Genomic DNA, 25,292 nt, shown 5'->3' with positions numbered 1-25,292 from the left:
TTCTGTAGTGAATAAGAGTTCAAAGTTCATACCATTCGCAACCAAAGCTCATGCTGATGTTGGCTTCGTTCTGTAGTTATTATCTGAACCATTCTGACATCGGACTGTCGTCCTCGGAACAGGAGGTTACATTTTCGTCAAGGCTTTATATAGTGGAGCGAGAAGGGTGTGTCTGAAATATAACCCATGACTCTTCACAGGGGCGGGCCACTGATTGAGCAGAGCCCTAACCTTATGAAAACCCAATTCTCACATTTTAGAAGCTAAAATCACATTTCATCCCATCACGAATATTCAAACATATTCAAACATTTAAATTGAACAACAATTCCATGTGAATCCGATAACTCTGTTGTGTAGACTTTCCACTGTAGAGTTTATGTCATCTTATCATGATGAGAATGTCTCAGATGACAACCGAACTGACATCTTATTCATTAAGTACCACCGCATATGTTCAATTGGTCGGATTACCAGAATATAGTTCATATCCCCCCACCTTCTGATGTTCCCAGAAGCTCTAAGTTAACCAAGGGGTTTGCAAATGTAACATCAGTAGGGTAGAGAGATGAAAAGGGAGGAAGAGGTATTTATGACTGTCATAAACCTATCCCCAGGCCAACGTCATGACATAGGCAATGTGTGATATTTTAAATGTATGCAATTCAGTCCTTGACTAATAATTTTCTGTATTATGTCATGTTCCATGTGGACCCCAGGAAGAGTAGCTGCTGCTTTTGCAACGTCTAATGGGGATCCTAATAAATACCAAAAACCACTCATCAACATCCTCCCCCCTCTCTCTTTCTCTTTATCTGTCTACCTTACACGCTCTGGCCCCGGTCTGTCATTCTATTTACATGCCTCATTTTGTTCATTAGGGGGTTATGAGCAAGTCCAAGAACAAAATGCAAGAGAGTGCATTCGGAAAATATTTAGACTCCTTCCCCTTTTCCACAATTTGTTACGTTACAGCCTTATTCTAAAATGGATTAAATATTTTTTTCTTCATCAATTTACACACGACCCCATAATGACAAAGTGAAAACAGGGTTTTAGAAATATTTGCAAATTTATTACAAATAACAAAACAAAATTCCTTATTTACATAAGTATTCAGACCCTTTGCTACGAGACCAGAAAATGAGCTCAGATGCGTCCTGTTTCCGTTGATCATCCTTGAAATGTTTCTACAACTTGGAGTCCACCTGTGATAAATTCAATTGATTGAACAAGATTTGGAAAGGCACACACGTGTATATAAAGGTCCCAGAGTTGACAGTGCATGTCAGAGCAAAAACCAAGCCATGAGGACAAAGGAATTGTCTGTAGAGCACCGAGACAGGATTGTGTCGAGGCACAGATCTGGGGAAGGGTACCAAAACATTTCTGCAGCACTGAAGGTCCCCAAGAACGCAGTGGCCTCCATCATTCTTAAATGGAATAATTGTGTAACCACCAAGACTCTTCCTAGAGCTGGCCACCCGGACAAACTGATCAATCAGAGGAGAAGGGCTTTGGTTAGGGAGTTGACCAAGAACCCAATGGTCACTTTAACAGAGCCCCAGAGTTCCTCTGTGGAGATGGGAGAACCTTCCAGAAGGACAGCCATATATGCAGCACTCCGAAATTCAGGCCTTTATGGTAGAGTGGCCAGACAGAAGCCACTCCTCAGTAAAAGTCACATGACAATTTCGCTTGGCGTTTGCCAAAAGGCACATAAAGGACTCTCAGGACATGAGAAGCAATATTCTCTGTTCTGATTAAACCAAGATTCAACACTTTGGCCTGAATGCCAAGTGTCACGTCTGGGGAACGTTGAAGCATCATGCTGTGCGGATGTTTTTCAGTGGCAGGAACTGGGAGACTAGTCAGGATCAAAGGGAAAGATGAACGGAGCAAGGTGCAGAGAGATCCTTGATGAAAATATACTCCAGAGCGCTCAGGACCTCAGACTGGGGTGAAGGTTCAACTTCCGGACAACGACCCTAAGCACACAGCCGAGAGAATGCATGAGTGGCTTTGGGACAAGTCTCAATGTCCTTGAGTGGCCCAGCCAGAGCCCGGACTTGTTCCCGATCTCTGGAGAGACCTGAACATAGCTGTGCAGCGACACTCCCCATCCAACCTGACATACCCTGAGAGTGTCTGCAGAGAAGAATGGGAGAAACTCCCCAAATAGAGGTGTGCCAAGCTTGTAGCGTCATACTAAAGGCTGTAATCGCTGCCAAAGGTGCTTAAACAAAGTACTGAGTGAAGGGTCTGAATACTGAATACTGAATATATGTGATATTTCCGTTTTTTTAAATTAGCAAAAATGTCAAAAAGCCTGTTTTTGCTTTGTCATTTTCGAATAAGGCTGTAACGTATAACATGTGGAAAAAGTCAATGGGTCTGAATACTTTCCGAAGGCACTGTATCTACCAGCTAAACCTCCGTACCCCTTGCTGTAGGACTGAGTCAGAGTAAAAATACTTTCCTGTCATCAGTCTAAAGTGGAAGCTTGCTGCTAAGAATCACTAATGCAGGGGGGAGTCGTGAATCAGCCTTGCTGACTGAACTAAGAGCTGTTTCACTGGGACCGTCTGTCTTCGCGGCTGTGCACATTGTGCTTGTTATCCCTGTCTGCACACACTAACCTAATGTGCTGATGTCATGGGCCTCCAGCCCTCTCCGTCCTTCCTCTCTGTCAGGTTCTGTCTTCTCTAGTCGACCATTCCTAGTGAGTTGACAATTCCTAGTGAGGGACTATGATCACAAAGGGATGTGATACTAGCCAAAAGCTTCCATTGGGGGAACCTGACCCATACTTCTAGCACCATTGGTGATGACTTTTGCTGAACGTTTCTATTCTGTAAGTTTAAGGTCAGTAGACCAGTGATCGTGTCTTTAACCCTTGGCTATTATGAAGGTGTGATATCCCAGGCTTACAATCAATACATTGTAGTCCCATTTTATCACCTCTCTAAAGCCAGACAATTAGCTTGATAAGATCAGGCGTGGCTCGCAGTCCACTAGAGGCCTCCATGCATCAGCTCCCTCTCCTCCGGAAGATCCCAAAATAGCCCCAAGGAGAGAACCCAGAAATGTGTCAGGGTTTGCTAGTGGAAACGGCTGATCCTGCTGAGATTAATCTACGTGACTACTCGGGGGTGATGTGATAAATCATGAGAGAGGGAAATATGGCACTCTGGGTATTTGCGTGGGCTTCAGTGCAGTTTGTCTGCCCTTTCCTCTAAATGAAAGTGTGAGTCATCATAGTTTATTGTGTTGGGATAGAGGGCATTGTGACAATTGTGCTTATTTATAGTCATATTAATCTTCATGCATGATAGGCTGTGACATTTCTCTATTTTCCCAATGTGGGCCCTTGCCTTTAGTAAGCCAGTATGATAATATGAATAATGATATTAGTTGTAGTAGTACTAATCATATCATTTTAAGATACTTATATCCACTGATCTGACTAAGATATGACTCAAATGCACATAGTAATGATCATTATCTAAGTCCCTAGATGCCTGGCTGCATTCAACCGTGTGTGTGTGTGTGTGTGTGTGTGTGCGTGTGCGTGTGTGTGTGTGTGTGTGTGTGTGTGTGTGGGGCGGGTCTTGTTCTCCTATCCTCGTGTGGACCTGAAATCCCCCAAAGTCCCGACAAGGATAGTAAAACAAGACATTTCCCACGTCCCCACAAGGACAAGAGCAATTTTAAGCTTAAGGGTTAGATGTTTGGGTTTGGGTTAAGGTAAGGGTTAGGTTAGGGGTTAGGAAAAATGGGATTTTGAATGGAAATAAATTGTGGGTCCCAATGAGGATAGAAAAACGTGTGTGTGAAAGTGTGCGCAATTGTGTTCAAGTGTGTGCGTGCATGAGATGACTGATTCCCAGACAGCCCACACAATTGTTTTTACGTTTACTCTCCTGGCTCCAGGGGAACATATGTCATTTTGGCTGAGATGATGGACAATGTGTTAAAGTAGCAGCTGTATACTGGATTTATTTTCACTCCAGTCCCAGATTGGATTTCAGTAAGAGGCTAGTAAGGGAGGCTATGACTGAGATCCTTCAGTAGTATGTTCTATCAAGGGACAATTAAACTGTAGAGTGAGAAACAGTGATTGGATCTTTTTTTTTTTTTACATTTCTCTTTTATCTTTTGCTCTTATCTTTTTATGAAACACTTGGAACACATTCCATCCAGTTATGGATTGCTTATCCGTAATCAAATGGCATGTTATTACAATAGACCAAAACATTTGATTCTCACTGAACTTAGGTAGCATGCAGAGATTTAAGAGTTGTCCTTTCAAACCCCTTTTGCTCCAAACCTTTGAATAACAGACCAGAGAGTGAGAGAACCCTCATCTGGTATTCCCCGTACTAATCGTCTTTTTATACAGCCCTCGTGTTACTTCGCACTTCGGACACTGATCTGTCACTCCAAATTGCTACTGACATTACAGCGAAGCTCCACTGGGTTATCTCTCCCCGGTATACCCCTAATGATATTTTCATGCCTGTTATTATCTTTATGGCCAGATGTATTTAGAGTGTCCAGTGCATTGGGATTTGGAGTCTTCCAGCAGATGAAGAGAGTACAGTAGACCCCATTATACTCAGCTGAAAGGAATGCTATTATTTAACTTTTCGCGCTCAGCAAGCAGAAATAATGTAGAGCATTATTTATTTACTTTTTGGTGGGTGGAATAAACCCATCCCAGCCCTCCATCCCATCCACCCAAACAGTTTTAATCATTTAGGATGCCCAGACAGTGGCACTGTGTGTTGCTGTCACACTGGCTTACAGTAATAGCTTTTTCCTCAGCATCACCCTGTACTGTGTAGAGCTGATCCCTGAGTATAAATCGCCTGAACTGGTGACACAGTCTCTCTAGTTGGGAAGGATAACCGCTAGTCCTATTCCATTAAACATGCATCGGGAAAAGCCCTTGTCCCTTCAAAGAGAAGAACAAAAGCAACATTTACGCTGCACCTGTCTGCAGTAGTTATACATATATTTTTATATTCCAATATCTTCCCTCTACTGTTTAGCCTAACTGCTTTACTGTCATTCTATTCATTGAGACGTTTAAAATAATGTAGACACTTTATTACTGGATCCCCCGACTGCTGGTCACGTTTTCAATGCTAATCCTGTCGAATCCAGCAACGGAGCTGGTCCTATCCATTTGTTTATTTTCGAAAGGTTCCTCATGGAATTATTACACTGCTGTCTTGTGGCCTCATGGGTGGAATGTTATAAATAGTTTTCATAATTAATAAACATCATGTTTGTTTTTTATTTTATTTTATTTTTTACAAATTCCGGTCTTTCTATGTCAAACAGTTGTTATATTTCAGTCATCTGATGTATATAAAGTGTAATATTGGGATGCAAACAAAAAATGTAATACATTTCAACTCTATATCTGACATTATACAGTCTTCTTTTTTTAAGCACAACTATGTGTATGAGGTGTAGAGTTTTGTTTCAAAGTAAGACCAAGAAACACTCTGTTTGACCCTGATTTAGCCCACTGCAGTAAAAGGTTAACATTCTCATCTTCAACCTAGAATAAAACCAATAAGTAAAAACAGGAAGTGTACCCATCAATTTGTGTTGTGATTTGTTGAATCAACTCAACTGACATTACAAAAAAATATATTCCATTGCATGAGCCGCATCGGTTAGAGATGCAATATGCAGTAATCGCTCTCCATTTCCTTGTTGAATTTTTTTTTTGAATAGTTTGCCTAATTTCTGTTTATGTGACAAAACAAGCAACGAAAGTGTAGAGAATCATTGTAAGATCTAAGACGCTGTGAAATATATTTTCAACAACTACAAATATTATATTTTTAGCTGTTTGAAGCTGGTGTACAAAACCAAAACTAAAATATCCAAAAACTAAACTTAAGAATGGGAAGTATAGAAATAGCGAGCTGATCCTCTGCTTATTAGACTTGAGTTCAATGAGAATGACAGATCTATAACTCACAATTCTATGTGAATTTGGTCAAGTTGCCCAAAAAGTTACATATTGCAGTTTTAACATTGTTCATTCAAATTTACTTAATTACCATGGAAATTATTGCATGACAATACCAGGCACCCAGTGTACCCATTAATGTACCCATGAGTTTACTTACCAGTCAAATTGCCATGGTTAGAAGTTCCAAGCCCATTCTATTCATTATATTTCTATGTTTTACTCCCCTCATCATCTCGGATTAACTGATTTGAAACAGCCTAGCTTGCTAATCACAATTGTTATGAAGAAATCTAATTTACAGAAATGTAATCGATGTCCAAACGTACTTGGCAATTCTTGCTTTAGGATTTAGATGTATTCATTATGATTTATCTCATTCTAATCAATTTGGCTAATGCCATTCTAACAATACATGTGACTTTACTGAGTGAAACATTGTGAATGTGGCGAGAAAGGTTGAATTTTCCCATAAGAGGGTGGTGTGGGGGGGGTAGATTACATTTCTGTGAATTAGATTTCTTCATTACAATTGTGAATAGCAAACTACACGGTTTAAATCAGTTAGTCCGAGATGAGGGGAATAAAAACATAGAAATATAATGAATAGAACGGTCTTGGAACCTCTAACCATGGCAATTTGACTGTTGGTGGTCAGCACCATAGAAGTCCCTGAATGAGGGGCATGCATTAAGATCTTAGAGAGTTCATGTTGAGGAAGGGGGTTTACTCCTACTCCTTCCCATGTGAATTGTGGTTGCAGGAGTTATATTTATCAGTGGAATGCACCATTGGTATATTTATACTGTACTTATGGCTAGAAAATGTAATCATGTGTCTATGTGTAGTAATTTTTTGTTGACACTTCATGCAGCATGTCTTCTGTTTCTTTTGTTAAGTGTCTTTCAATGCTTATAGCCTAGACTTTTTGATGTGTCAGGGATTTTTAGCATGCAGTGTTTATATAGTAGAATACAGTGTTGAAATCGGTCTACCCATTATCGCTCTTGATATCTCTGTGTGTGTCTTTTAAGAGTTTCTGGCAAAAGGCAGCGCTATGAGATTTCACAAAAGCATATAAATGGTCTCATGTTAGATAGTTTTTTGGGTAGAGTCCCAAAACAATTCTCAGTGGGCTGCCTGAAATGCCCCATAGCCCCACACTTTGAGCTGGTGATGATCTTGACGACTTGCAAAGAATGCTAATGGGAAAGCAATTACCGCTAAAGGGCAGATTGAACACGATACCTGTCAATATACTGTAGCTGGTCTCATGCTGCTTGTCAAAGCAGACCGGTCTTTGCTCATGTTATTTGCAGTAACTCATAGATGGGTAATAGGCCTCCCTTATCTGTGTGTTTCAGCATTTACAGTAGTAGTGTTGTGGACAAATGGCATAAGGATGCCTTTGAGATGCAGGACAACCAAAGGCACCATTGAGAACTCGTCGGAAGCCCTAGCCAGCCAGAGAAATGGACAGGGTCTGTGTAGCTGTTGTGGAGACCACTGATGGTTGCCAGTTGGACTCTGGACCATCTTGGACATGTTTCCTTCAATGTTCACATTTCTGTTTGTCAACAGCTGTTCATGTCTGGTTTGTGAATGTGGTTGAGACTTTTTGTTAACACCACCACTGGCAGACAAAGAGAGCACCTATGGTCTCCAAAGAATAGTCGAGCAGACACTGAATGCTAGTTCTTGTTCCTTGTTTGTTACTGTGAATTGGAGCACAGCTAGTTCGAATTTGGATTGATTCCCTAAATTAAGCCATGCCAACTATAATCATTCATGCATAAAGTGAAATGTCTCCAATTTGACGACCAGGGAAATTGTGTGTTCCATTGACTGCTTTTTCCGGCTGCATTCATGAATATTCCCATTTGTAGACTTCAATGTTCCCTGTTCTGATTTCTGTATCTGCTGAATGCTCAGAATAGAAGAAACTTGACTATCACCATAGCTCTACTACTACAGCTGTACTATGATTGAAATTCAAGAGGTGAAATCTGTTTTAGACTAGTTTCGAGGGGTTCTCAAGGCCATAAAATATATCTTGGAGCCTAATGCCTGCTGCCGCTTGCTTCATTCTCACTTTAGCCCACTAAGTGTGATTGATGGTGTCTTCGTGCCTGACCTGTGTGCTGTCGGCTCTGCAGCAGGGAAAGGACTGAGGGGAGAAGGGAAGCCGGGGCGAAAGGAACAAACAGCCCACCGGAACTTTATTAGTCACTGCAAATCATGTGACTGGAGTTTGCACCCCAGAAAGCATTCAGAGGGAACTGCTCATCCCTTGGCTCGGTGCCCATGGGGGCTCTGAGAGCCTGTGGGGCCTCTGAGAGCCTGCGGGGGGGTCTGGGACAGTCTGCGGTCCCCGCTCTCCACAGGAAGTCAAAGAGCCAGAGAAGCGCTAGGTAAAGGAGGGGGAATTCTTTGTGTATTTCATAGTTTTGATGTTTTCACTATTATTCTACAATGTAGAACCATAAGCCAACCATAAGTCAGCAAAGTGGCAATAGGCTACAGTCATAGAGCCTCTGTGTGGGGCAAGTGTTAGGAGATATCAAATCAATGAATTAGAAGTTAAAGGCGAAGGATAGGCTACAATGACCAAGAGCCAACAGGTAGGCTGCTAAATTATATTCTGAACGGAGTTGTTGTTTGTAACTGTGAAGGACGAGAAAGCGCATACAGCCTCAATAAGCCTAGCTAGCTAGGTAGCTTAACTAGCTTCTGCCGGTTTGATGCAGTCAGGTACTATGTAATCATATTGGATGATAAATAACCAAGTTATGGCAGCTATTAGTCTACTATAGTGTGAGTCGCCTTGGACGTTTGCTATCTCTCGTCTCTCCTTCCCTCCTCCTTGTTGTCCTTGCCCTGCTGCAGAGCCGTGTCACTCGCTCACACTCACAGTAGCCTACACACACAGCATGGCCCCTACTAGAGCATCACCTCTCTCTAACTCCTCTCCCTTACACTTTATCAGCTTTGGTTAATAACGTAGCTTAAAAATGTACTTTTCTGCTACTTCCCTCACTTGGTCTGGATCCGATAAGGTCTAAACGGAACTGGTCTACTTGTCTTCGGGTCCATTCAGAACCTCTTATGTCAGACCCATCGTAATTACACAGAAACCCTGCCCAACTTCGCTCCAGGAGGCAATCTAAGCTGAGTGACCTCTCAGAGCCACCCTCCTTTCTGAAAAACATTTGGGGAAACAATCCTTCTCTAACCCCCCTCTGTAAGGGACCAGAGGGACACCTCCATAGCATATCAGCGCTTCCACAAAATCCATTAACTTTACCATGGTATCAAAGGCTGACTTCTTATTTATGGCATTTGATATTGAACTATGCATCTGGATGTATTTCAAGCCTGCACCCCCATATATCTTGGTAGTGAGTGTAATTTGTTCCCAGTCGTTGTTTTTATGCATCACGGAGAGGCCCAGTACTAAAGTTTGTCAGTCAGGCCAGGTTGTTGGCCTTGTTGTTGGCCAACTTATTGGCCTTGTTCGAAGCTCGGGTTCAATTTCAGTACTCTCAGCACAAGTAGTTCACTCTTAACGGCAAGTAATAGCAAGCACTTTTCAAGGTCGTGATCCGTACTGAGCAGTAATTCTAGTCTGTATGGATGACAGGAGTCAGCGAGTGTTATTGGACTGCAGCCTTTTGGGGAGTTCATTTCTGACTATTGGAATGCAGTCAGTCTAATCACTACGGCTGCAATCTCGAACTGTCACAATGATTACTGAACAGGTGGAGATTGAGAGCACACACATACACTGAGTGATCTTGTTTGTTTGATCTAAAGTAACAACACGTTATATGACATGAGTTTCCCAGAAATATTGTACGTCAGAGCTGATCCCATTCACATTACAATGTCCTGTGTAGCTCCCAAGCTTGGTGTATTGCAGATCTCCAATCCTGATTTGTTCGATGATACAGTGTGTGTCACGGGTGAGGAAGTAATCCCCAAGGGTGGGAGATGAGATGGGAGAGGGCGGTGGTGAAAAATGACAGTCATGTTAACCAAGTCATCATCAATTTTGCTTGGTCAAGCTCTGATCACATGATCTTTTGCTTCGGGGATTATAGGGGAGCTAAATTCTAGATGTTCCATCTTCTGTGGCTCAAATGAATCAGGATAAAACTCTACCGTGGGGCTTAACTTTTCCCTCGTCATATTACAGCTCTCGCCCTGCGCACCCAATGTGCTTTGCCTAGTTCAGTCGTAGTTATCATCACACTATGGACACTATCAGATCCCATATGAGACATATGTTGACCAATCAATCAATCAAGGTGTCCAAATACTGTCTTCGATGCAATTAAATGCTATATTTATTAGGTTAACGAAGGAAAAACACACACACACACGTAGGATCTTAACTTGATCACCCTGTTGTATGAGAATTTAAAACTTGTAGTGTATTTGAGGTTTAAAAAGGGTTCTGAAGTTTGTAAGTTCCACTTTGAAATTTCAGACTAGATTTTCCATTACGAAAAATATATCAACCCCTACAAAATTGTCCATTATTAATTATAATCCACATAATTAGCATTTCCTGTTGCTGCAGGATTATTTTCCTGCTGTAGCAAACTGGCTTAAATTAAGATCCTACACCTGTACACACACACGTACACGGCAAATTCCCTCCCTCCCACACAGACAGACACACCCGCACAAACACAAACTGAATAAATACCTAGTGCCTTGTAACTCACGGACCCAGTCCCTTTTCACGTGAGGGAGCTCCCAAAGAACATATAAAAATGTAAGCTCACTTATCTCTTGCAAATCCTAATGAGGGAATGCGTTAACTCATGTCACTTAAGGGGTTCGTCAGACTCATTTAATAGCCTTGTTTTCAGGAGGGCTTGAAGCTAGTGCTAATGGACTGACAGCTATGTCCCACTTCCTTTATCTTTTAATGAACCACACTGTCACGGACAGCTCGGGTTTATAATGAAGGCCAGTTGTTGTTATTGGTCAACTGCTAGTCATAGCGGTGCCACCGACCACATGCCTGAAGCAGTGCAGTGTTTATTTGTGAGCGGTTATTGTGAGACCTTATCTTCAGCTTTCCCCCACGACACTACTGTACGCACGCACGCACGCACGCACACACACACACACACACACACACACACACACACACACACACACACACACACACACACACACACACACACACACACACACACACACACAATTTCTGCCTGAACACTTCATGGCTCACTGTGAAGGTTAACATCTTTAGCCTTGTAGTGGGACTCGGCTTATTAGAGTCTTGGTGGCTCTGAATCGATACATTAGTACCCTTTTAAGAGAGCAGTGGGAGGTATGCTCAGGCCAGGGCCAAATCCAGGGGGACACCACGAGACCAGCCACCTTATCAGCTTTTTCTCTTCTCTGATTGATCATCCCCTCATCTCATTAGTCCGTACGAGAGACACTGACATGAAAGGTACCAGAGAAGACAACAAAGGATCAAATCAAATCAAATTTATTTATATAGCCCTTCGTACATCAGCTGATATCTCAAAGTGCTGTACAGAAACCCAGCCTAAAACCCCAAACAGCAAACAATGCAGGTGTAAAAGCACGGTGGCTAGGAAAAACTCCCTAGAAAGGCCAAAACCTAGGAAGAAACCTAGAGAGGAACCAGGCTATGTGGGGTGGCCAGTCCTCTTCTGGCTGTGCCGGGTAGAGATTATAACAGAACATGACCAAGATGTTCAAATGTTCATAAATGACCAGCATGGTCGAATAATAATAAGGCAGAACAGTTGAAACTGGAGCAGCAGCACAGTCAGGTGGACTGGGGACAGCAAGGAGTCATCATGTCAGGTAGTCCTGGGGCATGGTCCTAGGGCTCAGGTCCTCCGAGAGAGAGAAAGAAAGAGAGAATTAGAGAGAGCATATGTGGGGTGGCCAGTCCTCTTCTGGCTGTGCCGGGTGGAGATTATAACAGAACGTGGCCAATATTTCGCTTATATTGAAATATTTATTTGCGGCCTGGAGTTTAACACCCCTCTCTACTCCTCCTAGTCCAAATCTCAACATCTGAAAGCATTTATATTTATTTTTTTCTAATATTATTTTCTAATACAGAACAATGTGAGTGATTGCATTATTGTGCCATAAGGAGCAAAAGCTCATTGCATGTGTTGAATCTAACTGTATTTTCTTTGGCATCTGCTGACTGCAAAGCTGTAGGGCTATCGCCGAATCAGTAGTATGTTTCAGGTTTACTGGCTCATGTTCAGCAGGGCCATTTATTTACAATATCCTGAGAGGGGGATCTGAGAAGAGGAACATCTGTGAGTGATTGAGACTATTTCTTTTTTTAAAGATGACAGGACCCTGTAAAGTGCTGCATGCATAGACATTACGCATCATAGACCCTTTGCGGTGTGAGGAGCATCCGTATAAATAAACTACCGTTCAGCCTGGCAGGAATGAGCCGTAATCGCAATAGGCTACTGTGACGAAGGTTGAAAGTAGAAAAAAAAAAGTTACTGCTAACGTCTCTTAAGGTTAATTTAAACAAGTTTTAAATCCCTGCTCTATCCACCCATACATAACCTCACCTCAGGCAGACAGATTGTTGTATTCAGAAGTCAGCCACACTGCTATCTTTGGCAATATAAATCAGCTCAGTGTTCTGGACCACTTTCAGAGGGCTTTGATTGGCTGCTGGACTTTGTAAACTCGCAGGGCCGCTCACCTTTGGGAGAAAGTTGGACAGGCGGAGGCCATCGTTGAAATGATAATAGAAGAGAAGAGGGAGAGAGGGATGATTTAGCTAGCCTAACCAAGGTGGAAGGCACAAGATGGTTTAGAAGAGATAAGCCCAGGGAGATAGCACTCGTGTTTACCAGAGGGATAGAGATATGGTGAGAGGCTTAAGGAAGGGTAGGAAGATGAAGGGATTGAGTGGCAATCTTCAGATCAACAAGGTTGTAGAGACTATGATAATTAACCCACAATGGGTTTGGAGAGAAATAAAGGGTAGTGTGCAGAGGCTTATTATTTGAGCCGACGGCCCCCTCATAAGGATCCGCCACTTTTCAAAATTTCGCCTAAAATTACATACCCAAATCTAACTGCCTGTAGCTCAGGCCATGAAGCAAGGATGTGAAAATTATTGGTACCATTTGAAAGGAAACACTGAGGTTTGAGGAAATGTGACAGGAATGTAGGAGAATATAACACAATAGATCTGGTAAAACATAATACAAAGAAAAAAACAACAGTTCTTTAAACATTATTTGTACCATCTTTGAAATGCAAGAGAAAGGCCATAATGTATTATTCCAGCCCAAATGCAATTTAGATTTTGGCCACTAGATGACAGCAGTGTATGTGCAAAGTTTTAGATTAATCCAATGAACCATTGTATTTCTGTTCAAAATGTTGTATCAAGACTGCCCAAATGTGCCTAATTGGTATATTAATAACTTTTGATGTTCAAAATTGTGCACTCTTCAAACAATAGCATTCTATCTTTTCACTGTAATAGCTATTGTAAATTGTACAGTGCAGTTAGATTAACAATAATTTAAGCTTTCTGACAATATCAGATATGTCTATGTCCTGAGAAATGTTCTTGTTACTTACAACCTCATGCTAATCGCATTAGCCTACATTAACTCAACCGTCCCGTGGACGGGACACCGATCCGAAATAAGTTTTAGTGTCCTTCCAGAAGAAGCCTGACTTTGTTTGATCATTTCTTGTTGTCCTCTGCTGATTGTTCTGTATTCATTTCCAAATTGGAGAATGTATCGCAGGTGATGAACTTGATTCAATCTAATTCACTGTTTCCCTACATATGAGCCACACCTCTCCTGGATAGAGAACTGTTGGGGTCGTTATAGATTTCCTCAATAAAAACTTGTGGCTCTCAGTACCATCATACAAAAGATTTGCCTCGCCTAATAACAGTAGGTCGGAAATGGGACCTTTAAATCTGAGTTCTCCATCTTGCTGTAGCAGATATTGCTCGTCTGCCTCCACCAGCTACTTTTGTGCAACAGGGCATTTGTCACCGCACAAACCTGTTAAAACAGGGTGCACCAAGCGTTCACTTTTAGAATGACACAGCATTAAATGTGTGACAGGTGTATTGAAGAGGCAATGTTATCGCGACAGGGTTCAGAACCGTACTCTTTGTGTTACATGACAGGTGACTGATGGGAATCACAGCTCTCTCTCGTCTGTCTTGGGGGAAATGTATTTTTGTTCCGAATACAGCCCACGTCTAGTATTTCTGTCCACGGCAATTGAGGGGTTATGAGGGGTTTTTCATTTTGAGTATTGACAAACATGTAACATGCATGGGCACTCCTTCGCTTTGTAATTTGGTATTTGGCCGGTGTTGACATTAGCTCTATCACTGTAAGCTCACCCAAACAAACTATAAAAGAGCTGAGTAAATGGTCGCTTTCATTTGCCAGAGAAGCAAAGGTGTCGTTCTGCCTTCTAAAGTTTTTGCAAATTTGAAACTGCTGCTATTTGTTTTCTCAAGTCATTCAATTCCTGCATGTTACAGAGTCCTGAATAAAAGCTAATCAATTATGTGAACAAGTAGAATAGGAGGGCAAAAGTACAGCAGGCGGGATAGCAGCAGCAATGCTGTCCTCCATAAAGCACATTGGAAAACCAAGTACATTGGACAGATGCATGTCTGCTGGCTGAATAGATGCTGAACCCAGTCTATCATAATAGAACTGGACTCCATAGAATGGAGTTCGATGAGGAAATAGACTGGCCTCTTAAAGAGCAGTGCGTGTATAGGGCCTGCAGATCAGTGGCCTGGGAGTCAAGAGTACCAGGGCCTGGATGAACCACAGATAAGGAGTTAATGATGAAGGTTACAATTAAATTCAGCAGCGAGCGAAACAAAAGATAGCAGGGGAGATAGTGTTTCCCATTAGGGGTCTGACAGGCTGTCAGCAATGATTGTCTGTGCACAGGTTGAAGGGCAAAATGCACTGTCATATTGATAAAAGTAATTGCGTTTTCTGTAATCTCTGAGAGGCTCGAGGTTCAGATTAGCATATTTTTCTAAATGGCCTGATACTTCACACACATTAATTGGTGTAGGCTTGATAGCTCTCTTTCTCTCTCTCTCTACAAGATGCAGCATCTCAGGTGTGCCAGCTTGCGAGGTAACAAAAATAACCCCAACAACAAACCTTGTCAATTTGAATAAGAGGACCAAAGTCATTTTGAGGGAAGTTGTTAAATCTCGGGAAAAGTTTATTTGTTCCCAGGGGAACGCAAGAGAAGATTGGCACATGCGAAACATTGCAAAATCTAGGACTCAGCACGAGGATTAGCATGCCAATTAGATTTTGCAAACATATTAAACCACATCTGTCATTACCAGTCAGTGTTTTCCAGGCAAAAACACTCCACTAACCAGTTTGTTGAAAAAAGTTTTTAGTCTTCATATTTCATTGGCCGCCTTACTTTCCCTGGCAGTCTAGAACTTCTTTGTTACCCAGAGCTCATAGATTATGGATGTTGTAGGGCACTCGACTCACTTTGTAGCAGGAGGATTCTGTGTTGTAAAGGGTTATTAAATGAAAATGTCACTGGAGGAAACATGAGATCCCAATGGAATGTGCCCAAATGCCTCACCATATATAGGCTTAGGCCTACTACCAAGTTTTTGCAAATTTATGTTCAGAACTATTATCAATATTTCACAATTGGCAATGGCGATAATGTCACATTATGGCACTCATTCAGGAAAACCATTGCTTTTTTATGCTATGTTGTTTACTAAGGTTCTGTGAGCTGTTAGCCAGTGTGCTTTTGGCTTGGCTTGAAGCGTTTTTAGCTTACCTTACCTCAACCTGTCAGGGGGAGTGCTAGTAATGATGAAGAGGGGCCTCAGTGGGCCAGTGGTGTCTGTCTGATTTAAGTGTAGGTTAGTGGAAGCAGGGCTCTTATCTGTTTGTAACTGCTTCTTTGGAATGACTGTCTCACCTGGCAAGCCCCTTTGAACAGTTATTTTGGCACAACCACAACTTTGCAGGAACATATTAAGCAGTCAAAGACAGGTTCATCGAGAGACTGCAGATTGCCATTGTTGAGATAGAAAATAGTTAACTCGAGATGCTGAGATTGTCCAGAAATAGAACTCTCTGAAGAACACTGTTTAAATTTGTATTCCCTTTCATACAATACCATGATTCCATTCATGGTTTGTTGTTTCCTCAGCTGTTGTGTTTTTGTTGTGGGTAAATCTGTCTCAGTATTGTTATTATTCCCGTATTCCTACAAAAACTCTACTCTAAATGGTTTAGCTGGGTCTTTAATGTTATTTCTCCACAATAAAATGTCCGCTTACTTGCAGAGTCTGTTAATATTTTGAGTGCAGTGCTGTAGAGAGACATATTAATGTTGAGCTTTTTTATCCAATTCTAGGAATAGCACTTTTCTTCAAATCAAAAACATTTTGGCTTCTTTCTCAGTGGACAAATATCTCAGATGTAAGAGTGGCTCTTATAGAGATGTCCCGCCTCTGAACAACAACACCACCACCACCACCAACCTGCCTGGTGAAGCCTTTCCTCTGTGCAGCCTATTCTTACACAGCCTCACACCCACCTGATTCCCCTGAGATATTTTATTGATATGTAAGCCTCCAGCTGAATCGTGATGAGTGTTTTCATCCCATCCCCTCTGCCCTCTCTACCCTACTTCATTCTTAGCCCCAACTTGTATTACTGTGTGGTAAACAAAGACCACATGGATCCCCTATCTCCTCCTCCAACCTCCACTACTCACACATCTTGTAGAATAACTGGTACCAGCTGCCAAGTAACATTGGCCCAGGTTTCTGTTATGGAAGTGCATCACGAGATGGTACAAAGTTTATGCATCCTCACTGCTAATCAACCCCAGCCAGACAGTGTGTATGTACCTGTTGCAGTCTCCAAGGCCAGTCCTGTCTGGGTTCAGTGCATGGCATAAGCTTTTTCGAGGAGGGAGGCAGCTCTTGCAGGCGACACCGAAACAAATCCCTGCTCTTTGGCACTCCACTGCTCCTGCTGCAATATGAGATTGCATTAAGTGAGCAGTATCCCAGAGCATACAGCGCTCTCCATGAATCTAGGTTGATGGGTAGAGAGCGAACCAATGGAGAGCAGTAAGAGACTGAGACCTGCTACAACCCACCAGGAGGTCAGAAGTATGTACATGAAACATCGATTACATCAGCTTAGCTGAAACAAACTGCTGAATGAGGACAACACAAGTGGGAGAAAGAGAGAGAGGAGAGATGATCAAGTGTCTGCCTAGCTGCTGTAAGTAGGGTGGGGATGGGGGTGGGGGTGCTGCGATAGGGGGATGCAAAAGAAAAAAGTGCCCCCGTTGAAGATGTCTATATTAGTCCGCTAATACAGCCTAGTAAAGGCCCAGTGCACTACTTTAGTGAAAGATGTTAAACTAAATGTATTTGAGTGTTTATCAGCATTTGTAACTTTGATAATTATCTGTACAAAACAGTTAATCTGATAATACTTGTGGAATATAAAAAAAATACAGTTTCTTGATATACAACTTATTTCTATGTGAAAACTGAAATCGTCTATTCATTCCTTTTCCATTTTAGTAGACACTCTTATACAGAGCAACTTACAGTTGTGAGTGCATACTTTACTAATACTAGTAAAGGCCTAGTGCATTACTTTTGTGTGAATTTTTTTTTTCGCCCCCCAAAAATAAAAGGGTGTACAAGATCAAAATGTTGCTACATTTTTGCTTTAAATGCTACGGTCCCAGTGCTGGCAGCATTGGGCTGGAAATGTGCAATCAAGACAGCGGGCGGTCTTTTTTCACTTTACAGTGAATACCAATGAACTGCATGTGTCAGCTTATGCATCCATCGTTAAATAACTTCTCTTTTTGCTTGGCCCTTTGTACCTCTATATACCAGCAAGTACTTTAATAAGATGTACTACCTGCCACTTATAACCTTGAACTGGAAGTATGTTTTTGCAGAGATACAGTCAACCCTGGCATTTGTCACAAGACTTCACGTGTGCAAATTCCTATGTGTCCGATTGGCTCGTCGGCTGAATATTCACTGTAAATCTGAAGTTTATTGGAGGATGAATGAACGAGTGTTCTATGGTGTTGCTGGAATTTAGGAAGTGGTCTGGAATGGTCCAGGCTATTGGCTAAGGGGCTTAAATTCATGCCTTTTCCTGCCTTTAATAAAGATTTCTAGTGTTCTTCTGCAGAGCCTATTTGGAGCTTTGGGTTTTTTGAATCATTTTAAAGAATTTATCAATTAACAATAGACTAAACCAGACAGTTGAATTCCACTCTGAGGAAAAATCTACAGCTGTGTTTCTCACTCCTTTTGTGTAATCAAGTGACCATTGCACAAAGATAATGAGAGCTATTTTCGAATGACGTTCACAGTGAAATTTTGCGAATGCTGACCCAAAGTCTGTTGGAGAGCAGGATATTGAAATCTCTCGCTTATTGCTGTGTTGGGGATCCCTGATTATAGTGTGACCTCGCCGCTGAAAGGATGCCATGTAACCTGAGATAGTGTTAATCTCTTAAACCAACACAAATTCAATTACCGACAAGCAAACACAACGATGCTTTAGCTGCAGTGATTTTACCATTTGTAGATGGTATATCCATGACAATACCCTTAAAACGTGTCTAAAAGACACACCTTTGTAATTCAGATACGGTTCGCCACTGCGTCGCAACAAATGTGAGAATATGATTAACCTTGGGCACGTAGTCTCGATTCACCTCCGTTATTTCTCACATGATGATGAACAATCACAAGATATGAGGACAGTCACATGAAGGTGAAAACAAAGTTCTCAAGAACTTCAGCTTACTGGCTGATGTCTCAATTAGCCATTAGTCTCAGGTACAGCCTTTTCAAAAGCTTCTTAGGAAGTTTTCTCATGAAGATGACTGGTGAACTTTGTTGTTAATGGTACTGTAGACTTTCTGACCATGACTATCTTTTAGAAACTTTTCCATTACTGCACACCCGAAATCAATATATGTTTTACAACCAGTATATTACCATGAAAATCATAAACCAATGACTAATTCAGGTTTTGGTCTTCTCTCTCTTTTCTCCTCTCCTCCACATCCTCTGGGGTATTAATGGTGTTTTCCTGGTATTCTGTCTCCTTCTTAAGGTAAGTCAATTTATTATTTACTAGTAACTTTGAAACTTTTCATCTAGGCTATTGCTTAGGTTGTTCATACTATTTCTACTTCTTTCACATTACTCCTACTTTTAAAATCAATTATGCAGAAAACTCCTTGACGAACACACTTGTGCAAGGGCACACAAACACACACACACATGCACACACACAGATGCAGATCTCCAGCACCACCTCAATATCAACAAATGTAAAAATGGCGTGTCTATGTTTTGTAGTAAAAAAGATAAGTGTTTCCAATTACATCATCAACCAATTACTAAATAATTAGTAGGTGATGCCTACTGATAAATGGTTAAAATCACAAGATATACACCGATGTCATTGGAAACACTTCTCTTCCGCTATCTTCTTTTCCACAAAACATAGAAATGCTCCATTTTCACATATGTTGATGTTGGGTTGGTGCTGAAAATGATGAATATAAAGTTCATGATGAAATTTCCCTTTAAAACCCATAAACCTTGCAAGCTTTTTGAGTTTTGTTTTCATCTTAATGCTCCAAATCTGGTTGCTATTAAGCAGCTCAGCAAGACCCTCTGGACATCGTCCATGCGCTGCCTTTCCTTTCTGCTCACTCCACTCCACCATTCACCATTGAACATTTCTCGAGAGGGTCCTCTGGCCTACTCCAATGTTCATTTTGGCACTCTTTTTTTAGATTTAGTCTAGTCTTAGTAATTTTGTCTTACTCACATTTGTCATTTGAATAATGATTTAGTCTAGTTATTGTCAAAATGACAAAAACATTGGGCTATTTTAGTAAATAAATCCTCTTTTTAGTCACATTTTAGTCACATCACGTTTGTATTGCCTTGAGTCCTGGTCCAAGTGCTGAAGTCTGAGTCACTGGGTCCACATTAACTTAAAGTTATTTACACAGTCAGATATAGTGTAGTGGCAAGAGGAATTTAGCCTTTCCCTTTTCTTTTCCTTCTATGCCACCAAATGTTTGCATATAGGCTACTACAAATGCCACCTGGACCACATTCCGTTGCAAAACATTCTTGAACGTTGCAGATTCAACATGTCAAAGAGGCATGTTTGTTCTACATAGAAATATGCTATCTAAACGTTCCAAAACATTGCGCGCTGCTGAACGCTGCCCAGGTAGTTAACTATAGCTAGCTAATGAGGTAAAATGACCGAACAAGGTGTAGCCTAAACAAATGCTTAACTGCAAGTAGCCTAGTTTTAGAACAGCATGCGATATGCTTTATGAATGTAAAATGCGGCCCGCCATTGCACGATAGAAAGAAAAAAACGTAGGTCCGGTATTATGGGTCATATCTTTTGAATGGTAATCTCTCAAGCCGTTTTCTATGAGGAAAAGTGGGAGACTTGACTACGTAGGCTAGAGAACCTGGCTATGAAATGCAGTGGGGAAAGTGGGAGGGTTGAGCGAGATTCAAAGATGGCATACTTTTTTATACTCAAGAGAGAAACTTAGCTAGACTGTTGTTTTACTATTGAACTCGATGCTACACTGAAAAAATATATAAACACAACATGTAAAGTGTTGATCCCATGTTTCATGAGATGAAAGATCCCAGAAATGCACAAAAAGCTTATTTCTCTCAAATTTTGTGCATAGATTTGTTTACATCCCTGTTTGTGAGAATTTCTCCACCAAGATAACCCATCCACCTGACAGTTGTGGCATATCAAGAAGCATGATCATTACACAGGTGCACCTTGTGTTGGGGATAATAAAAGACCACTCTAAAATGTATCTATTTTACCTTTATTTAACCAGGCAAGTCAGTTAAGAACAAATTCTTATATACAATGACGACCTACTCCGGCCAAACCCCCGGCCAGTTGTGCACTGCCCAATCACAGTCGGGTGTGACACAGCCTGGATTCAAACCAGGTACTATAGTGATGCCTCTTGCACTGAGATGCAGTGCCTTAGACCACTGCGCCACTCAGGAGCCCGAGTGTACAGTTTTGTGCAGTTTTGTCACACAACACAATCACATGTCTCAAGTTTTGAGGGTGCATGCAATTGGCATGCTGATTGCAGGAATGTCCACCAGAGCTGTTTCCAGATAATTGAATGTTAATGGTGTTTTAGAGAATTTGGCAATACATCCAATCCTCCTCAGAACCGCAGACAACCTGTAAACACGCCAGCCCAGGACCTCCACATCCAGCTTCTTCCCCTGCGGGATCGTCTGATAAAACTGGTTTGCACAACCAAAGTTTTCTGCACAAACTGTCAGAAACCGTCTCAGGGAAGCTCATTTGTCCTTTCCAGGGTGTTGACCTGACTGCAGTTTGGCGTTGTAACTGACTTCAGTGGGAAAATGTTCACTTTTGATGGCCACTGGCAAGCTGGAGAAGTGGGCTCTTCACTGATGAAGCGCATTACGTTCAGTAATTCCAAAACATCCGGAGATTTTTCAGAGAGACACATCAATTTACAGAAATACTCATAATAAACATTGCTAAAATATTGCTAAATATTCACTTACCTTTGATGATCTTCATCAGAATGCACTCGCAGGAATCCCAGTTCCACAATAAATATTTGATTTGTTTGGTAAAGTCCATCATTTATGTCAAAATACCTCCTTTTTGTTTGCACGTTTAGCCCAGTAATCCAAATGCTCAATGTGCGATCGCTTAGTTCAGACGAAAAGTAGAAAAAGGTATATTACAGTTCGTAGAAACAAGTCAAACGATGTACAGAATCAATCTTTATGATGTTTTTATCATAAATCTTCAATAATGTTCCAACCTGAGAATTCCTTTGTCTTCAGAAATGCAATGGAACTCAAGCTAACTCTCACGTGAACGCGCGTGGTCAGCTCATGCCACTCTGCCAGACCTCTGACTCAATCCCCTCTAATTCCCCCCTCCTTTACAGTAGAAGCATCAAACAAGGTTCTAAAGACTGTTGACATTTAGTGGAAGCCGTAGGAAGTGCAATTTGACCCCATAGACACTGTATATTCGATAGGCAATGAGTTGAAAAACTACAAACCTCAGATTTCCCACTTCCTGGTTGGATTTTTCTCAGGTTTTTGCCTGCCATATGAATTATGTTATACTCACAGACATCATTCAAACAGTTTTAGAAACTTCAGAGTGTTTTCTATCCAAATATCCAAATAATATGCATATATTAGCAACTGGGTCTGAGTAGCAGGCAGTTTACTCTGGGCACCTTATTCATCCAAGCAACTCAATACTGCCCCCCAGTCCCAAAGAACCAGGCAAAAGGTATCTGATTCAAACTGTATCTGATTCAGCTGATTACACTAACCTTGGTTACAAAACATAGGGCAAGCGTTGTATAAATCCAATACATTAATATTATTATTTGACACATTCATGAGTATGACAGTCGCTCAGTTAACTGAAAATGTCTGGTTTCATAAGAAAATTATTAGAAGATACTTTTGAGAAGAACAATCATGGTATCAGTGACTGAGGCCTAGGTGAGCTGGCAGGTATGTTTATTGTTTTTCTTAGTGTGGGATCTCTTTAATTGCTATAGACATTTTAATTAGGCTAGGACCAGGATGGGAGGCTCCTGGTACAGCAGTAGGCATCATCACAGAGATGTCTGTTTGCCTTGTCAGTTTCCTGCTGGGACACTACTTTAGATATATAAAATGGCTGCACTGTTACAGGATTGGAGGATATTCTGGACATGATAAAATTGCTAAGAGAGCATCCGAAGCGCCGAGAGCTAACCAAAAAATATATAATATAACAGCATGGCACTTTTCCCTTTTATTTTGACTCCAGTAAAAAAAAATGCATTATTTAACAGCTTTGACAGCTGATGTATCTTTAGGAAAATAATATAGTCATGATCTGATGTGGGGTAAAATGTATTTAAAAAACACTGACTTCCTAGTAAAATATGGATTGTCTGTTCATGGCCAGTGTCTCCCCTCGGTTGTTATTTTTTTAATTCTATGCTCCTCTGCCTCCACAACACCACCGGAAATGAGAAACATACCCCTGGCAGTTCACCTCTCTATCTCTCTTAAAAAAAATAGACTTTATGACTCGATTGTCCCTTATGTGTGAACTTGAAGTGCTCAGAACTGCCAAATCAAGGCGAGGTTGAAGGTCTCAGAGAACCACGAGAAAATTCACCCCTCCGCCGGTGTGTCAGAGCTGCGAGCTAAGTCTCGTCTGTGTCAGAAGGTATGGGAGAGCTGCGAGCTAAGTCTCGTCTGTGTCAGAAGGTATGGGAGAGCTGCGAGCTAAGTCTCGTCTGTGGCAGAAGGTATGGGAGAGCTGCGAGCTAAGTCTCGTCTGTGTCAGAAGGTATGGGAGAGCTGCGAGCTAAGTTTCGTCTGTGTCAGAAGGTATGGGAGAGCTGCGAGCTAAGTCTCGTCTGTGTCAGAAGGTATGGGAGAGCTGCGAGCTAAGTCTCGTCTGTGTCAGAAGGTCAAAATCAAATCAAATCAAATTTTATTTGTCACATACACATGGTTAGCAGATGTTAATGCGAGTGTAGCGAAATGCTTGTGCTTCTAGTTCCGACAATGCAGTAATAACCAACAAGTAATCTAACTAACAATTCCAAAACTACTGTCTTATACACAGTGTAAGGGGATAAAGAATATGTACATAAGGATATATGAATGAGTGATGGTACAGGGCAGCATACAGTAGATGGTATCGAGTACAGTATATACATATGAGATGAATATGTAAACAAAGTAAACAAAGTGGCATAGTTAAAGTGGCTAGTGATACATGTATTACATAAGGATGCAGTCGATGATATAGAGTACAGTATATACGTATGCATATGAGATGAATAATGTAGGGTAAGTAACATTATATAAGGTAGCATTGTTTAAAGTGGCTAGTGATATATTTACATCATTTCCCATCAATTCCCATTATTAAAGTGGCTGGAGTTGAGTCAGTGTCAATGTCAGTGTGTTGGCAGCAGCCACTCAATGTTAGTGGTGGCTGTTTAACAGTCTGATGGCCTTGAGATAGAAGCTGTTTCTCAGTCTCTCGGTCCCAGCTTTGATGCACCTGTACTGACCTCGCCTTCTGGATGATAGCGGAGTGAACAGGCAGTGGCTCGGGTGGTTGATGTCCTTGATGATCTTTATGGCCTTCCTGTAACATCGGGTGGTGTAGGTGTCCTGGAGGGCAGGTAGTTTGCCCCCGGTGATGCGTTGTGCAGACCTCACTACCCTCTGGAGAGCCTTACGGTTGAGGGCGGAGCAGTTGCCGTACCAGGCGGTGATACAGCCCGCCAGGATGCTCTCGATTGTGCATCTGTAGAAGTTTGTGAGTGCTTTTGGTGACAAGCCGAATTTCTTCAGCCTCCTGAGGTTGAAGAGGCGCTGCTGCGCCTTCTTCACGATGCTGTCTGTGTGAGTGGACCAATCCAGTTTGTCTGTGATGTGTATGCCGAGGAACTTAAAACTTGCTACCCTCTCCACTACTGTTCCATCGATGTGGATAGGGGGGTGTTCCCTCTGCTGTTTCCTGAAGTCCACAATCATCTCCTTAGTTTTGTTGACGTTGAGTGTGAGGTTATTTTCCTGACACCACACTCCGAGGGCCCTCACCTCCTCCCTGTAGGCCGTCTCGTCGTTGTTGGTAATCAAGCCTACCACTGTTGTGTCGTCCGCAAACTTGATGATTGAGTTGGAGGCGTGCGTGGCCACGCAGTCGTGGGTGAACAGGAGTACAGGAGAGGGCTCAGAACGCACCCTTGTGGGGCCCCAGTGTTGAGGATCAGCGGGGAGGAGGGTTGCCTACCCTCACCACCTGGGGGCGGCCCGTCAGGAAGTCCAGTACCCAGTTGCACAGGGCGGGGTCGAGACCCAGGGTCTCGAGCTTGATGACGAGCTTGGAGGGTACTATGGTGTTGAATGCCGAGCTGTAGTCGATGAACAGCATTCTCACATAGGTATTCCTCTTGTCCAGATGGGTTAGGGCAGTGTGCAGTGTGGTTGAGATTGCATCGTCTGTGGACCTATTTGGGCGGTAAGCAAATTGGAGTGGGTCTAGGGTGTCAGGTAGGGTGGAGGTATGGCAGAGCTGGCGTAGGATGCCAATGAGTAAGCGCT

General features: G+C 42.0%; 1 protein-coding gene across 13 annotated transcripts in view; it reads left to right on the top strand.

The window, feature by feature from the left end:
* Positions 1-25,292, top strand: part of LOC115136002 (neural cell adhesion molecule 1-like) — a 335,970-nt gene that overhangs the window by 44,981 nt on the left and 265,697 nt on the right. The gene's annotated exons all lie outside the window — the stretch shown is intronic.

Source organism: Oncorhynchus nerka, linkage group LG10 (genome assembly GCF_034236695.1).
Source record: "Oncorhynchus nerka isolate Pitt River linkage group LG10, Oner_Uvic_2.0, whole genome shotgun sequence".
NCBI lineage: Eukaryota > Metazoa > Chordata > Actinopteri > Salmoniformes > Salmonidae > Oncorhynchus > Oncorhynchus nerka.
Note: the sequence above shows the minus strand (reverse complement) of the source record. Positions and strands in the feature narration are given on the sequence as shown.